The 18,894-nt window shown below is 37.8% G+C and overlaps 1 pseudogene; it reads left to right on the top strand.

The window, feature by feature from the left end:
- Positions 1-10,304: 10,304 nt before the first annotated feature.
- Positions 10,305-11,305, top strand: LOC117063408 (annotated as a pseudogene).
- The last annotated feature ends 7,589 nt before the right edge of the window (positions 11,306-18,894 follow it).

Genomic DNA, 18,894 nt, shown 5'->3' with positions numbered 1-18,894 from the left:
TGATGACCATATAATTACTTCATTATATATTACAATGTAATAATAATAGAAATAAAGTGCGTGATACATGTAATGTGCTTAAATCATCCTGACACCATCACCCCTCCATCCAAGGAAAAATTGTTTCCCACAAAACCAATCTGTGGTGGCAAAAATGTTGAGGACCACTGTTTTAGGGTACAGGGAGGGGAAAAAGGGAGGAAGAATGAAGAGGGGGTTGACAGAGAGTAATCAGCATATACATGTTTTTCAGTTTATTATTTTTCTTTACAGTGATTGAAAATCTATGTGTTTAATTTATTTTCTCTGTAAGCTCTAGATCCCCAGGCAAAATTCATCAGCAAGTGATAACACGAGATGGAAATAATGCCAAGGCTGTCACTCTACTAGATTATGTTCTTGTAGATAATTTTAGAAAAATGCAGGTAACAGAGTTCATTTAAGAGATCTTCAAGTGTTAAACTCTCCATATTTACCTTGACAATGCTCTTTTAAAGAACTGTCTCCCTAAGTATTGAATACCTAATCCTCAGGGGTTGGCACACTGAGAGGCTATCTGAGATCACTAGTAAGTATGCATGCTCGCCAGGCGCGGTGGCTCACGCCTGTAATCCCAGCACTTTGGGAGGCCGAGGCGGGCGGATCACATGGTCAGGAGATCGAGACCATCCTGGCTAACACGGTGAAACCCCATCTCTACTAAAAATACAAAAAAATTAGCCGGGCGTGGTGACGGGCATCTGTAGTCCCAGCTACTCGGGAGGCTGAGGCAGGAGAATGGCCTGAACCCAGGAGGCAGAGCTTGCAGTGAGCCGAGATCGCGTCACTGCACTCCAGCCTGGGCGACAGAGCGAGACTCTGTCTCAAAAAAAAAAAAAAAAAAGTATGCATGCTCAACCCATTTTCTATCAAGATCAATATTAGCTATATTTTCATATAAAATATTCTCTCCAAAAGCTGGACTGGCCTTGCTACCTTCATGATGAAAAGTGTAAAACAGCAAGCCATGGTATAAATTATTTCTAGTAATAAAAAGTGGCAGATATAAAAATCTCTCTTACTGCTTTTATTATCCTACTTTTAGAGTACTCTCTTCTTCTGTTTTTCCTAGCACAGTGGTTCTCTGCAATCCTTTCTTGCTCCAGGAAGACTGGGCATATACTCTAGGGTTAGATGGCAATCTTTTCCTTTTACAGAGCTCATACAAAATAATGAGTTAGAAACGAAATGGCAAACAAAGCTTGGACCGTTGTGCCTCCTCTCCCAGGCCTCTTCTATTGTACTTGTTCTGGAACCCAGGGCACCTTTTGTTACATTTTCCACAAAATAAATGATCAGTATCCCATCTGGCAGAGGCAAAGGGCAATCAATGGTTTTTAACAACCCACCTGCTTTTATCTTCATGCATCATTCCAAATTTATCTAAATTCTGAGACTCTCAAGGGCTATATGAAGTAATTATTTCTATTCTCATTACTATCCTGTTCTGCATGAAAATCAACTCTCCCTTTTCAAATTTGCATCTAAAATAACTCTCTGAAGCTTTCTTCTGGTGAAGTTTCTCCCACCACTGACTTTGTTTTTATTATTACTTAATTTCAGTTGCGTTACAAAATAAGAAAACAAGTTAACATAGACAATACATTATGCTTAAATAGAAATGGCCCCCTCCAAGTCTTAATTCTTTGTCACCAGATCAGAGGTCTTCAGATTCCAATGCTCACCAGATGCAATGCATGTCTTCTACAAATTAAACAACCCATTACAAAGTTTGTTCTGTTAATATAATTACAAAGCTCATATTTTAAATTCTATAATATTTTTCTTTTAGCATAAAGTAATCATACTAAATCTTCTACTAACATGTGCAAGTATCCCTAATTTACTCATTTAAAGAAAACCATGGTCTGAGAAATTTACTTCTAATATATACTGTGCAAAGCAAGGCAAATTAGGAGTTTTTGATTTAAATGTTTTGGATACTAATTATACAATGTATTCTCAATGATATTACCTGAAAATATACACATGCACAATTTCATTTATACATACACAAACACAAAAATTTTTACTTTCATATTACATGGAGCAAATATTTTCTGTTAGATTTTTTCCTTATGAATTTGTTGTCATGAAAAGAATACAGCAAAAGAAGCTTTTAGAAAATAAGAATGCTCTTCAATGTCAAACCAAAGGTCAAGAGAATTTTTCATAAGACCATTAGATAAGATTTTCAAATTCTTTACTTGGTAATTTAGAGTTTCTTTGAAAAGATTTGACTTTTGAAGTGCAGTTTTAATCATAGTTTTAGAAAAAGAGTATTATATCATAAAAGCACTTCAGTTCAGATAATAGGAAGTTCATCCTTTTCATTCTTTTTTAAAATGTCAATGCGAATTTAATATATTTTACATGCTATCAGTATCAAAATAGCATCTCAATGTAACGTCCCAGTTCCAAAGATTATTTCAATAATTCTGCAGTATATTACTTCAGAAGTATCTTGTCTTCAAGAAATGTTTTCTAGTTAGTTCTCTTTTCCAAAGGATTCACCACACACATGAATATTAGTCAATGATATGTTTGTGGTCAGAAAAAATCAATGTAAGACTTTATTGGCCTAAATAATAAGGTACACTATTGTATTTATAAGGAGTAAAATCACATACAATTTGGTTATCACAAGTAGTAAACCGAGCAAATTGTGAATATATATACAGGTAACTTTAATATGTAATCGTTTACCTTTCTGTAAAGTGTTTCCAACATGGCATAATGTTAAATTGTTAGAAAAGTGCTAAAAGTCTTTCAACAAATCTTCAAGAAAATAATTCCTTAGAAGTTAGTAAGATGGTGATAGACTATTTAGCTTCTTTATATGATAAGATTACCATAGGATTTAGTGTCATTTTAGTTTACTCATTCAATTAGGGGCAACTTCTTTAAAGCAGCAATCAGGAAATAACTATATATGACTAAAGATCCACTTAGGCATATCCAGGAAATAAATATATTAATTTTAAATTAAAAGTTAAATCACCATTTTTATAATACATGGCAATAATATGTCTAGATATTTTAACAAAATATCTTCTTTAATTTTGACCAAAAATTTTTAAGCCTTCTAGACATTACTTCTGAAACATTTATGACACATTATGTCTTTATTGTTGGATTGTGGGGAATCCTTGAAGAGACCACAGAAAAACAAATCAGCAAGCATTGTTCAATATTTACTACTATGGTCCAGTCAGTAACACAGAAACATTACATGTTTAAAAAGCAAGTATGTGGTAGAAATAACAGATTACACAGAAGACGGAAAAAGCGAGGGGGCAGAGCAAGATGGCCGAATAGGAACAGCTCCAGTCTCCAACTCCCAGCGCGAGCGACACAGAAGACCGGTGATTTCTGCATTTTCAACTGAGGTACTGGGGTCATCTCACTAGGGAGTGCCGGACAATCGGTGCTGGTCAGCTGCTGCAGCCCGACCAGCAAGAGCTGAAGCAGGGCGAGGCATCGCCTCACCTGGGAAGCCCAAGGGGGAAGGGAATCCCTTTTCCTAGCCAGGGGAACTGAGACACACAACACCTGGAAAATCGGGTAACTCCCACCCCAATACTGCGCTTTAAGCAAACGGGCACACCAGGAGAATATATCCCACACCTGGCCGGGAGGGTCCCACGCCCACGGAGCCTCCCTCATTGCTAACACAGCAGTCTGTGATCTAACCGAAACGGCAGCAGCAAGGCTGGGGGAGGGGCGCCCACCATTGCTGAGGCTTAAGTAGGTAAACAAAGCCGCTGGGAAGCTCGAACTGGGTGGAGCTCACAGCAGCTCAAGGAAACCTGCCTGTCTCTGTAGACTCCACCTCTGGGGACAGGGCACAGATAAAAAAACAACAACAAAAAAGCAGCAGAACCTCTGCAGATGCAAACAACTCTGTCTGACAGCTTTGAAGAGAGCAGTGGATCCTCCAACACGGAGGTTGAGATCTGAGAAGGGACAGACTGCCTGCTCAAGCGGGTCCCTGACCCCTGAGTAGCCTAACTGGGAGACTTCCCCCACCAGGGGCAGTCTGACACCCCACACCTCACAGGATGGAGTACACCCCTGAGAGGAAGCTTCCAAAGTAAGAATCAGACAGGTATACTCGCTGTTCAGCAATATTCTATCTTCCGCAACCTCTGTTGCTGATACCCAGGCAAACAGGGTCTGGAGTGGACCTCAAGCAATCTCCAACAGACCTATAGCTGAGGGTCCTGACTGTCAGAAGGAAAACTATCAAACAGGAAGGACACCTATACCAAAACCCCATCAGTACGTCACCATCATCAAAGACCAGAGACAGATAAAACCACAAAGATGGGGAAAAAGCAGGGCAGAAAAGCTGGAAATTCAAAAAATAAGAGCGCATCTCCCCCTGCAAAGGAGAGCAGCCCATCACCAGCAACGGATCAAAGCTGGTCAGAGAATGACTTTGACGAGATGAGAGAAGAAGGCTTCAGTCCATTAAACTTCTCAGAGCTAAAGGAGGAACTACGTACCCAGCGCAAAGAAACTAAAAATCTTGAAAAAAGAGTGGAAGAATTGACAGCTAGACTAATTAATGCAGAGAAGGTCATAAACGAAATGACAGAGATGAAAACCATGACACGAGAAATACGTGACAAATGCACAAGCTTCAGTAACCGACTCGATCAACTGGAAGAAAGAGTATCAGCGATTGAGGATCAAATGAATGAATGAAGCGAGAAGAGAAACCAAAAGAAAAAAGAAGAAAAAGAAATGAACAAAGCCTGCAAGAAGTATGGGATTATGTAAAAAGACCAAATCTACGTCTGATTGGGGTGCCTGAAAGTGAGGGGGAAAATGGAACCAAGTTGGAAAACACTCTTCAGGATATCATCCAGGAGAACTTCCCCAACCTAGTAGGGCAGGCCAACATTCAAATTCAGGAAATACAGAGAATGCCACAAAGATATTCCTCCAGAAGAGTAACTCCAAGACACATAATTGCCAGATTCATCAAAGTTGAAATGAAGGAAAAAATCTTAAGGGCAGCCAGAGAGAAAGGTCGGGTTACCCACAAAGGGAAGCCCATCAGACTAACAGCAGATCTCTTGGCAGAAACTCTACAAGCCAGAAGAGAGTGGGGGCCAATATTCAACATTCTTAAAAAAAGGATTTTAAACCCAGAATTTCATATCCAGCCAAACTAAGTTTCATAAGTGAAGGAGAAATAAAATCCTTTACAAATAAGCAAATGCTTAGAGATTTTGTCACCACCAGGCCTGCCTTACAAGAGACCCTGAAGGAAGCACTAAACATGGAAAGGAACAACCGGTACCAGCCATTGCAAAAACATGCTAAAATGTAAAGACCATCGAGGCTAGGAAGAAACTACATCAACTAACGAGCAAAATAACCAGTTGATATTATAATGGCAGGATCAAGTTCACACATAACAATATTAACCTTAAATGTAAATGGTCTAAATGCTCCAATTAAAAGACACAGACTGGCAAACTGGATAGAGTCAAGACCCATCTCACATGCAGAGACATACATAGGCTCAAAATAAAGGGATGGAGGAAGATCTACCAAGCAAATGGAGAACAAAAAAAAAGCAGGGGTTGCAATAATAGTCTCTGATAAAACAGACTTTAAACCATCAAAGATCAAAAGAGACAAAGAAGGCCATTACATAATGGTAAAGGGATCAATTCAACAGGAAGAGCTAACTATCCTAAATATATATGCACCCAATACAGGAACACCCAGATTCATAAAGCAAGTCCTTAGAGACTTACAAAGAGACTTAGACTCCCATACAATGATAATGGGAGACTTCAACACTCCACTGTCAACATTAGACAGATCAACGAGACAGAAAGTTAACAAGGATATCCAGGAATTGAAATCATCTCTGCACCAAGCGGACCTAATAGACATCTATAGAACTCTCCATCCCAAATCAACAGAATATACATTCTCAGCACCACATCGCACTTATTCCAAAATTGACCACATAATTGCAAGTAAAGCACTCCTCAGCAAATGCAAAAGAACAGAAATTATAACAAACTGTCTCTCAGACCACAGTGCAATCAAACTAGAACTCAGGACTAAGAAACTCAATCAAAACCGCTCAACTACATGGAAACTGAACAACCTCCTCCTGAATGACTACTGGGTACATAACGAAATGAAAGCAGAAATAAAGATGTTCTTTGAAACCAATGAGAACAAAGATACAACATACCTGCATCTCTGGGACACATTTAAAGCAGTGTGTACAGGGAAATTTATAGCACTAAATGCCCACAAGAGAAAGCAGGAAAGATCTAAAATTGACAATCTAACATCACAATTAAAAGAACTAGAGAGGCAAGAGCAAACACATTCAAAAGCTAGCAGAAGGCAAGAAATAATTAAGATCAGAGCAGAACTAAAGGAGATAGAGACACAAAAATCCCTCCAAAAATTCAATGAATCCAGGAGTTGGTTTTTTGAAAAGATCAACAAAATTGACAGACCGCTAGCAAGACTAATAAAGAAGAAAAGAGAGAGGAATCAAATAGACGCAATAAAAAATGATAAAGGGGATATCACCACCGACCCCACAGAAATACAAACTACCATCAGAGAATACTATAAACACCTCTATGCAAATCAACTAGAAAATCTAGAAGAAATGGATAATTTCCTGGACACTTACACTCTCCCAAGACTAAACCAGGAAGAAGTTGAATCCCTGAATAGACCAATAGCAGGCTCTGAAATTGAGGCAATAATTAATAGCCTACCAACCAAAAAAAGTCCAGGACCACATGGATTCACAGCTGAATTCTACCAGAGGTACAAGGAGGAGCTGGTATCATTCCTTCTGAAACTATTCCAATCAATAGAAAAAGAGGGAATCCTCCCTGACTCTTTTTATGAGGCCAACATCATCCTGATACCAAAGCCTGGCAGAGACCCAACAAAAAAAGAGAATTTTAGACCAATATCCCTGATGAACATCGATGCAAAAATCCTCAATAAAATACTGGCAAACCAGATTCAGCAGCACATCAAAAGCTTATCCACCATGATCAAGTGGGCTTCATCCCTGGGATGCAAGGCTGGTTCAACATTCGCAAATCAATAAACGTAATCCAGCATATAAACAGAACCAAAGACAAGAACCACATGATTATCTCCATAGATGCAGAACAGGCTTTTGACAAAATTCAACAGCCCTTCATGCTAAAAACGCTCAATAAATTCGGTATTGATGGAATGTACCTCAAAATAATAAGAGCTATTTATGACAAACCCACAGCTAATATCATAATGAATGGGCACAAACTGGAAAAATTCCCTTTGAAAACTGGCACAAGACAGGGATGCCCTCTCTCACCACTCCTATTCAACATAGTGTTGGAAGTTCTGGCTAGGGCTATCAGGCAAGAGAAAGAAATCAAGGGTATTCAGTTAGGAAAAGAAGAAGTCAAATTGTCCCTGTTTGCAGATGACATGATTGTATATTTAGAAAACCCCATTGTCTCAGCCCAAAATCTCCTTAAGCTGATAAACAACTTCAGCAAAGTCTCAGGATACAAAATTAACGTGCAAAAATCACAAGCACTCTTATCCACCAGTAACAGACAAACAGAGAGCCAAATCATGAATGAACTTCCATTCACAATTGCTTCAAAGAGAATCAAATACCTAGGAATCCAACTTACAAGGGATGTCAAGGACCTCTTCAAGGAGAACTACAAACCACTGCTCAGTGAAATCAAAGAGGACACAAACAAATGGAAGAACATACCATGCTCATGGATAGGAAGAATCAATATCGTGAAAATGGCCATACTGCCCAAGGTTATTTATAGATTCAATGCCATCCCCATCAAGCTACCAATGACTTTCTTCACAGAATTGGAAAAAACTGCTTTAAAGTTCATATGGAAACAAAAAAGAGCCCGCATTGCCGAGACAATCCTAAGTCAAAAGAACAAAGCTGGAGGCGTCACGCTACCTGACTTCAAACTATACTACAAGGCTACAGTAACCAAAACAGCATGGTACTGGTACCAAAACAGAGATCTAGACCAATGGAACAGAACAGAGTCCTCCGAAATAATACCACACATCTACAGCCATCTGATCTTTGACAAACCTGAGAGAAACAAGAAATGGGGAAAGGATTCCCTATTTAATAAATGGTGCTGGGAAAATTGGCTAGCCGTAAGTAGAAAGCTGAAACTGGATCCTTTCCTTACTCCTTATATGAAGATTAATTCAAGATGGATTAGAGACTTAAATGTTAGACCTAATACCATAAAAATCCTAGAAGAAAATCTAGGTAGTACCATTCAGGAAATAGGCATGGGCAAGGACTTCATGTCTAAAACACCAAAAGCAATGGCAACAAAAGCCAAAATTGACAAATGGGATCTAATTAAACTAAAGAGCTTCTGCACAGCAAAAGAAACTACCATCAGAGTGAACAGGTAACCTACAGAATGGGAGAAAATTTTTGCAATCTACTCATCTGACAAAGAGCTAATTTCCAGAATCTACAAAGAACTCAAACAAATATACAAGAAAAAAACAAACAACCCCATCAAAAAGTGGGGAAAGGATATAAACAGACATTTCTCAAAAGAAGACATTGATACAGCCAACAGACACATGAAAAAATGCTCATCATCACTCACCATCAGAGAAATGCAAATCAAAACCACAATGAGATACCATCTCACACCAGTTAGAACGGCAATCATTAAAAAGTCAGGAAACAACAGTTGTTGGAGAGGATGTGGAGGAATAGGAACACTTTTACACTGTTGGTGGGACTGTAAACTAGTTCAACCATTATGGAAAACAGTATGGCAATTCCTCAAGGATCTAGAACTAGATGTACCATATGACCCAGCCATCCCACTACTGGATATATACCCAAAGATTATAAATTATTCTACTACAAAGACACATGCACACGTATGTTTATTGCGGCACTATTCACAATAGCAAAGACTTGGAATCAACCCAAATGTCCATCTGTGACAGACTGGATTAAGAAAATGTGGCACATATACACCATGGAATACTATGCAGCCATAAAAAAGGATGAGTTTGCGTCCTTTGTAGGGACATGGATGCAGCTGGAAACCATCATTCTTAGCAAACTGTCACAAGAACTGAAAACCAAACACCACATGTTCTCACTCATAGGTGGACTCGGGAAGGGGAACTTGGACTCGGGAAGGGGAACATCACACACTGGGGCCTATCATGGGGAGGGGGGAGGGGGGAGGGATTGCACTGGGAGTTATACCTGATATAAATGATGAATTGATGGGTGCTGACGAGTTGATGGGTGCAGCACACCAACATGGCACAAGTATACATATGTAACAAACCTGCATGTTATGCACATGTACCCTAGAATATAAGTATAATAAAAAAAAGAAAAGAAAAGTAAATTTGGTACTTATGCACAATAGAGCATTATTCAGCCACAAAAAAATGAGATTCAGTCATTTGCAACAACATAGATAGAACTGGAGGTCATTATTCTAAGTGAAATAAGCCAGGCACAGAAAGACAAACATTGCATGTTCTCACTTATTTGTGGGATTTAAAAATCAAAACAATGGAACTCATGGAGATATAGAGTAGAAAGATGATTACTATAGGCTGGAGAGGGTACTAGGGGGATGTGAGGAGGCGGGTATAGTTAATGGGTACAAAAAATAGGAAGAATGAGTAAGCCATACTATTTGATTGCACAACAGGATGACTATAGTCAATAACAATTTATTTGTACATTTTAAAGTAACTAAAAGTAAAATTTGATTGTTCATAATACAAGGGGTAAACACTTGAGGGGATAGATACCCATTTTCCATGATGTGATTATCAAACATTGCATGCCTGTATCTAAACATCTCATGTACCCCATAAACATATACACCTACTATGTACCCACAAAAATTAAAAATATTTTTAAAAGAGAGTGATCTTAATGAACTGAATAATTATAAGGTCGTGTATGTTAAATATATATTTCAGATTGTTCACCAAAAAAAAAAAAACAAAAAAAAAGAAGACGGAAAAAGCAAAAAGAAAGGAAATAGGAGTGACCAAGAAATTACTACAAGAAGCAGTGAGTACCCCTAAGGTTGATGGAATAGATTCACGGACCAGCGGATTCACGCCCCCTCGCTGGTCCTGCTACCTCCAGGCACAGGCTTCTCTGAGCCACCGACTTGCAGCTGCCCCGGCCACCTGCACCCCTGGGCAGCACCATGACAGATCAGGCCTTTGTAACACTGACCACAAACTATGCCTACACCAAAGGGCTGCCCTGGTCCGGGGCTCACCTCTAAAACAGCACAGGACCACAGAAGACTGGTCGTGTTCGCCACCCCGCAAGTCTCAAACTCCATGAAAAAAGTTTTAGAGAAAGTCTTTAATGAAGTAATCATGGTAAATGTCTTGGACAGCAGCGATTCTGCTCATTTAACCATAATGAAGAGGCCAGAGTTGGGTGTCATGCTGGCAAAGCTCCATGCCTAGTCACTTACACAGTATTCAAAATGTGTATTCATGGATGCTGATACTCTGATCCTAGCAAATATTGATGATCTTTTTGAGCAAGAAGAATTGTCAGCAGCACCCAACCAAGGGTGGCCTAACTGCTTCAATTCCGGAATCTTTGTTTATCAGCCTTTGGTTGAAACATATAATCAACTGTTGCATCTTGCTTCTGAGCAAGATAGTTTTGACAGTGGAGGCCAGGCTTACTGAGCACATTTTTTAAGCATCTGGGCAACAACAGACATCAGAAAACACCTGCTGTTCATTTATAACCCAAGCGACATCTCTATATACTCCTACCTCCCAGCATTTAAAGTGTTTGGTGCAAGTGCCAAAGTTGTGCATTTCCTAGAATGAGCCAAATCATAGAATTATAGTTATGATACCAAAACAAAAAAATGTCAAAAGTGAGTCCCATGATCCCAATGTGACTCATTCAGCATTTCTCATCCTGTGGTGGAGCATCTTTACCATGAATGTTTTACCTCTGCTTCAACAATTTGACCTTGTCAAAGACACCTGCTCATATGTAAATGTGGAAGATATCTCAGGAGGCATATCATATCTGTCCCTTGGGGAGATTCCAGCTATGGCACAGCTTTTTGTATCCTTGGAAGAACAGAAGGAGTGGTGGGAATAGGGCCAGGATGATTATATGGGACAAGATTCCTTTGACATCAAGAGGACACGTGACACTTACCTCCAGTAGAAACACTGCCATTTCCTGTGGACACGTGTTCCTAATACTTAGTACCTAGAGCTAGGTTGAGAAAAGTCTGTTATGGCTTCAAGAGACTTTCACTAAAACTCATTAGATGAGAGGTTTTCACAGGACAACAGGTGAGAACTGGGCAAAAGTTGTGAAGTGGCAATTCCGTTATATGGACAGTGTTCTACTTTTTAATTCTCTTTAGCACATTTTAGAAATTCTCACTTTTGCTGATTGTCAACATACATAGTAAAGGCAACTCATTATTAAACTGTTAAAGTGACTATATCAATTTTTAAAATCTGCAGACCCTGGTTCCAAATCAGTCACTCCCTTCAGAAGAGGACATGGCATCTGTCCCTTGCTCGCTTGCTGGTTGTATGTACCTTTCACTAGACCTGTATTTTAGAATTGCCCTGTGCTGCCAGAGTGAGTGATTATAATTCTGCTTTCAGGTAAAGCAGAATTATGCTTTACCTTATGCATATGCTTTAATTATGCTGAGTGATCCATAAATGTATCAACAAATAGCATTAACCCATTTTATTTCCTGGTCTTAGTGTCTGAAGATGTCCATCAGTTTTCTATATGCAATAAGTTTTATACAAGACAAATTTTCTCACTCAAAAAGATCATCAATATTTGCTAGAATCAGAGTATCTGCATCCATGAATACACATTTTGAATACTGTGTAAGTCACTAGGCATGCAGCTTTGCCAGCGTGGCACCCAACTCTGGCCTCTTCATTGCAGTTAGATGAGCAGAATGCTAAATGCTAAATGCTAAATGCTAAAATGTTGCAGTGGCACCCTGTATGAAAAATGTAGGCTTACTACCATAAAAAAAGATTCAGAAATGGTGATTGAAAAGATCTGGAACATCTTAAGAAGAAAAACATGCAGATAGAATTTAGGTTTTGAGAAGTAGGTATGGCCCATCCACCGTGTGCACCTCAGAAAGTGTACATGAAGGCTGGTTTTAGGAGTAATGGAAGTAGCTGGAGGTGGGAACCACTGCTAGTGTGAAGTTCTGAGGCTGAAGAGATGCTGACAGGATCTCTTCAGTTTTGTGCTTTGGCAAGTAATTTAGTGTGTTTTTTTAATTTAAACCAACATGCCAACATAACTTTGCAGAAGGAACACATCTCCCTAAAATGTTCAAATTAATATATGAACTCAAATAAATAGTAAAAGATGTTGCCCCAATATCCTCAGTCATTTGAATTTATTCTTTGATCTAAACTTTTAAATAAATGATATTTTTGAAAATATTTGATTTATAGTGTGAAATAAATAGCTACTTCCAATTTTGAGGATGAAATATGTGGTCAAATAATTTAAGATAAATATATTTGTATCTCTAAAATAATATTAATACCTTGTGATTTTAATAAAATTGGATTTTATTTTCTCAGTTGTAGTTTATCTTCCCCAAACTTACCAAATCACCTGAAGACATTAAAAATATTTGAAACTATTAACACATTATTATTTTTTTGAAATGCTCTTTCTCTATCATGTTGATGACTCTGTTCAGTACTGACTGGTTCTCTTTCTGTCACTCTGGCACCTGTGCTATTCATTCTTTCCATCTCTTCTCATTAAATTAATTTTCTGAGTAGCAAATCACAGTGGTCAGGAAAAACATAGGCTTTGGACTTAAATATCCAAGTTGGAATTCATGTACAATCTCTTAGCCTGTCTCAATTCTGTTTCTTATTCATTAAAAAATAACAATAACACTTACTTCATGTGATTACTGTAAGAGCACACACGACCAAAATTGTAAAGCAATTAGACACTGACTGGAACATAGTAAATAACAATGCCAATACATGTTTGCTATCACTCTTAGCCTTTAAATGTCAGTGTGTCACAGGACTGTTCACAGACTTGGTTTTCTTCCACTTTTATGTACTACTATAAATCCATCTCTTAAGCACCTATGATTTCAATTGCTCTCTGTATATTGAAAATTCCTCACATCTATATTTCCAGTTTTATCTTGTCTTATGACTTCCAAAGTATTCCATTTCTTACTCAAAATCTCTACTTAAAACCAAGGATGTACATCACTGACTCACAATTTTTCCTTTAAATATACTCCTCTTTTGCTTTCTCACCAAGTTGGTTAAGCCAGAAATATGTTAACCATTTAGATTCTTTTTTCTGCCTAACTCCTTATGACTAATTAATCACACCCCCTTCCCATTTTAAGTGCTAAAAGTATGTTCTGTTTTATTTCTCAGTGCTCTGATTTTGTACTAACTTACACAAGTTTTTCAAATAAGCAACTGCAATACTCTGCATATTTAGACTTGCTCCCTTTTAACAAAGTAATCACATGAAGAGATCTTTGTAACACACGAATCTGCTGAAGTCATTTTCCTACATGAAAACCCATCAACATCTTGCCAGACTCCTTCGAATAAAACTATGTTTCCCCATATCTTGTAAATCACTGAATTCCCTCCCTCTTTCACACCATGCTTTAGTAATTCTAAACATTTTGAACTACTCAGGTGGACTATGGAAAACTGCATTTTCCAAAGAATACTGTTACATATACGACTGGCTTTCCTGTGGTTGAGATGGACAGTTTCTGTTACCTCTATTTGCATCTGAGTGACAACCTGCACTTTCTGTAACCAGTAGAGTATGTTAGAAATGATCCTAGATTTCTTCCAAGGCTTAGTCATAAAAAGAAATAGTTTCCACATCTCGCTCTCTGTCTCTTTATGTCTTTCCCTCTCTCTCTCTCTCTCTCATCTCAGTCTTTCTGTCTCTCCCTCTCCCCATCACTGTTTCCTCTATGTCTCTTTCTCTCTTTCTCCTCATCTCTAGCTCTAGTTCTGTCAATATGTTCATCTGTAGAAGGTAGCACCATGCTGTGAGGAAGCCCAAAAGAGTCCATGTAAAAAGAAAATAGAGTTTCCCACATAGAGAGAAACTGAAGTACAAAGTCACCAGCCAGCATCAATTGCCACACATGTAAGCCAAATATTTTTCTGATCCACAAAATCTGAGTGTAGCAAATGGCTATCTATGCCATAAATGTTGTAATTTGTATGCAGGCATAACTGGAATAGGTGTCATTTCCTTTAGGAATTGGATCCCTGTCCCAGGAACATACTCCAATTTTTTAACCTCTCATATCATATCATTTTCTAATGTCATCAGTACCAGCATTTTTTATCAACATCTATTCATCTTCTTAATTTCAGTTTAAATAGTATCTGTTCCATATTTTTTCATCCCATAGATTATAGTGTTTTTATTTACTATTGCTTATTCTAATGTACTCTGTTCTTCCTTTGTCAAAGTGTGCTTCAAATTTAATTCATTGTCTAACTTCATTAGAATTTAAGCTCAGGGATGGTAGAATATTCATCTGTCTTGCCATAATTATCCCATCCTGTGCACAGTAGATTATGCAAACTTGTGATAGGTGCTGAATCAGTATTTTCTGCATGAATACATGAATAACACATAGCAAAACTAATAATAATTATTATTAAACTTAAATAGCTTAATCAAATTGATAATTTCTGCCAACTCAATAGATCTGTAAATCTGACAGACAATAAAAACACTTTGAAATGTAAAATACTTGTAGTTCCTGCAGTTTAATCTTTCAAGTGAAGATGGATTCTTAGATTTTGCTAAATTGAAAGAATATGTAGAGCTAAAATTGTGGACATCGAAAATGTGTTCAATCGTTTTGTATAAGAAATTGCCTAAAACAAGATCTATGGTTTCAAAGAAAGTAAACAAGCAAATGCTAGTGAGGGTAGAGATATTGTAGAAGTATTGTTGGTATTAATGATATTATTTTTAGCAATAGTTTTGGATAATTTGCAACATGCTTCCTACATTCATTTTTTCTACAAATAAAGTTTCCAGTCCCCTTGGTCATTTGAACTAGATTTCTGTTTCCTGGTATTATTTGTATTACTGATTGATGTGATGTAATGATATTTGAGAAGAATTGCATAATATATGTAGACGGATATCAGAGTCACCTCCAAGATGCTTTGATAAACTTGGTTTAATATCTCTAATGTATCTCAAGGTATTCTTGCATGTTGTTGGTAGGCTTATAAAATTATTACACAGGCTGATATAAGCCATAAAGTCAAGGAAAAAATGTGCTTGTCACCATTTATGCTGTTTTCTAGATAAAATAATGCATGTTAAATATAATTGGCTATAAATCTACATGAAAGACTGGTAATACTAAAGTCAGAGTCAAGAATTAGAAAAATTATTTAGACTAGAAATAAACAAAACCTAGATATTATGTTTATGCCTACCTCTAAATACCTATATGTGCAGAGAATTGTTGAATAAATGATCTGGTCTTTAGGTTATATTAAGGAAGATGCATTAACACATATTTCAGGTTACTGTGACATAAAATGTTATTAAGATATTTATTATTTAAAAAAATTTTTTGGAGGACTGTTTAGGCAAATTTCTGACTTTGATCTATGCTGCCCTTTTACCCAGATTTAATAGTTTAACTGCTCAGTTGTCAGTCATCCTTATTTATCTAGGAGCATCTGATTTGAACATTATATGTAATTACGGAATTCAAAGCATCAGCAAAACATCAGGAAACTATTTGACATACGGAGGAGACGTAATTATCTCTTCCACCACTAGAATTATATATGTTCTAACTATCCTGACACAATCTCAGGGTGTCATCTGAACTAAAACTTAAATTTTCAACAATCAATAAAATAAACAAAAAGCTAGATATTGTAGGTATGGATACAAATTTGGATGAAGATGGAGATGGAGATAGAGAGAGATATGAACTAGATCATGCATGTGATGTAGGATTTTTCTTTACCCCTTCACTGGACTCACGGCAGGAGTGTCCCCCGACTCAGCCTGCTATGCTCGACTCCTTGTGGGAGGGAGCACATGAGTGAGAGGGTGTGGTATTGAGCTGGCTGCTTTGGGCATCAACGAAGGAGCAGACTCCATGCAGGGCCCATGGACAGACCAGATGAGTTACCTCCTGGGGAATGCAGCAGTGCCCTGGTGAGGGTGCCTGTGACCCCAAACCCCAGAGTGGGTGTTACGTGCTCTTTTAGTTTCACCATCTATTGATGGTGGTGTGTTAGCAGCTCAGTTGGCCCCTTGCCTTGTAGCATGGAGTGGCTGCCCTACACCAGAGAGGGCAAAGGGTCAGTGTGATAGCCTTTCTGAGTACCTGCATTCGGTGGGTCCAGAGCTCTTGTCCAGCATCTGAGAGTGAGTTCACACGGACTGTTGAAGCATGGTGAAGGTGGAGAATTTCATTGAGCAACGAAAACAGCTCTCAGCAGAGCAGGGAGCTGGAGAGAGGATGGGAAGAGCAGTTTCTCTTCGCTCTCTTCGCTGAAGTCAGGTTGTCTCTTCCCTGAAGTCAGGCTGTCTCTCTTCCCTGAAGTCAGACCATCTCCTTCCCAAAGTCAGGCCATCCCTTCTTCTACTGACTGAGTCTGAGGTCTTCACAGGCACAGGAAGGGGAGTGCATGCTGATTGGTTTGTAAGTATGCAAAAAAGGTTAAAGTGAAGACACCACTCAAAGTTGGGCATGAAAGTGTAGAAAACCAAATAGTAAAGGGTAGGTATCTGTAAAATAAGTGAAGGGTGAGGAATGCATGCCAAATAGGAAGACAAGTTCTCAGCCCAGTCTAAAAATTTAACTTGTAGTTTGGCTTTCAGGCATTACATGGTCTTTGGCTTAAAGGTGAGGTTTCATTGGGAACCCGTCGCTACCTTCCTAGGCATTTGGCTGCCACCTGTTACTGTCATGTACATATGCAATTTCCTGTAAATTCTACTAGAAATAACCACCATAACATAAATTAAACATTTCTAAAAATAAATTTATTTTTTATTCTTTACAAGTCTGTTTCACCTCAAATCAGTTTCTCAATCAATGATATCACAGCATCATGAGAATCCTCTTGCCCAAATACAAAATCCGGAAATAACCTAATTTTACCTTTCTTACTTTTTCTTCATTATCTATTAGTCAGAAAATACAGATAGCTGTAGATCAGAATTATATGTCAAACCTGGCTGTTTCATGCTATTCAAAAAGACATTATTATAGTTCCAATTCCCATGATTTTGTTTTCCAAACTATTATAAAATGTTCTTACTAGAATCCTTGCATGCAGTCAGAGCATCAGTATGAAGGCTACCCTTGTTTTCTCTAGGAGGACTGAATACGTTTCAAGATAACTCCTTGACCCATGGCAAATCACATATCATTACTAAACTCTTTGTGTGCTGGGCTACCAAAGGTCCTCTCAGCCAAAATCCTCAAATCTAGCCTTCAGAATTCCTATGGTAGAAAGCAAGCATTCACACTCCATGTTTACCACTCCCAAATTCTTAGAGACGGTGCTTTGGATGCGCCCTCAAGTAAAATGTGAGATTTTTTTCTTTCTTGCACTGATAGCAAACCTCTTCTTAATCACAGACCTTGTTTAAAGTTAATCAAATGTTCTGTATTAAAGACTTTTGTTAAATAGATTTTTAGCTGCTCCTGTCACACACACACAAAAGTAAGTATGTGAGATGATAGATATGTTAATATGCTTCACTATAGTAATCATTTTTTTTTTTTCTTTTAGAGACACAAGGTCTTGCTCTGTTGCCCAGGTGGATTACAGTGGCAATCGCAGTTTACTGCAGCCTCAAACTCCTGGACTCAGATCTTTTCACCTCATTTTTTTTTCCTCCATAGAGATGAGGTCTTGTTATGTTGCCCAGGCTGGTTGCAAATCCCTGGCCTCAGGTGATCCTCCCACCTTGGCCTCCCAAAATGCTGAGATTACAGGCATGAGCCACTGCATCTGGACACTATAGTAATGATTTTACCACATATAGGTACTCCATAACTTCAGGTTGTAAATATCAAATATACACAAGAAAATTTATTTAAATAAGAAACCTGACCAAATTGCTCAGGAGGGGAAGGGTCATTTTACAACATTCCTTGTTGTTGTGAACTGTGTATTATTTTTCCGTTGTCTAAGTAAACTAGTTTGCATGGTGCCCCTCTCTGCAAGTCTGACATACAAGACTCTGAAAGATTTTTGCCTCTTCTTTTAACAATTGAAGTACAGGTTTGAATTACTGAAGTCAGGTTTGAAGCTCAAAATCATGAGATTATAGAAAATTTTAGTAGGCACTATTATATAGATTATACTCAATATTGATATATTCTGTTGTTGCAAAATTAGCTGCAATTCTTGCCATTACTTTTAATGGTAAAATATCTAACTTTATTTGAAATCAACAGTTATAGTTAAACTTTAATTAATATTTATGGATATTCACAGATTTTGTAAAAGACTTATTTAAATGCATGTTCTTTTTTTATGAATTTCTATATAATGCCTTATAAATTGTGTAAATAAGCATTAAGTACACATTTACATATTTTCCCAATTTTCTATTATCTGTACATATGATTTAAAAATTATCAACTTATATTAAAATCAAACTTGATTTACTGTCTATGGTTCAAGTTTCCTAAAAAATCACTTGAATTGTTTTTATGTCAATATGTTTGAATA

Source organism: Trachypithecus francoisi, unplaced genomic scaffold, assembly GCF_009764315.1.
Source record: "Trachypithecus francoisi isolate TF-2019V2 unplaced genomic scaffold, Tfra_2.0 Lachesis_group18, whole genome shotgun sequence".
NCBI lineage: Eukaryota > Metazoa > Chordata > Mammalia > Primates > Cercopithecidae > Trachypithecus > Trachypithecus francoisi.
This window is presented reverse-complemented; position numbering and strand designations above follow the sequence as displayed.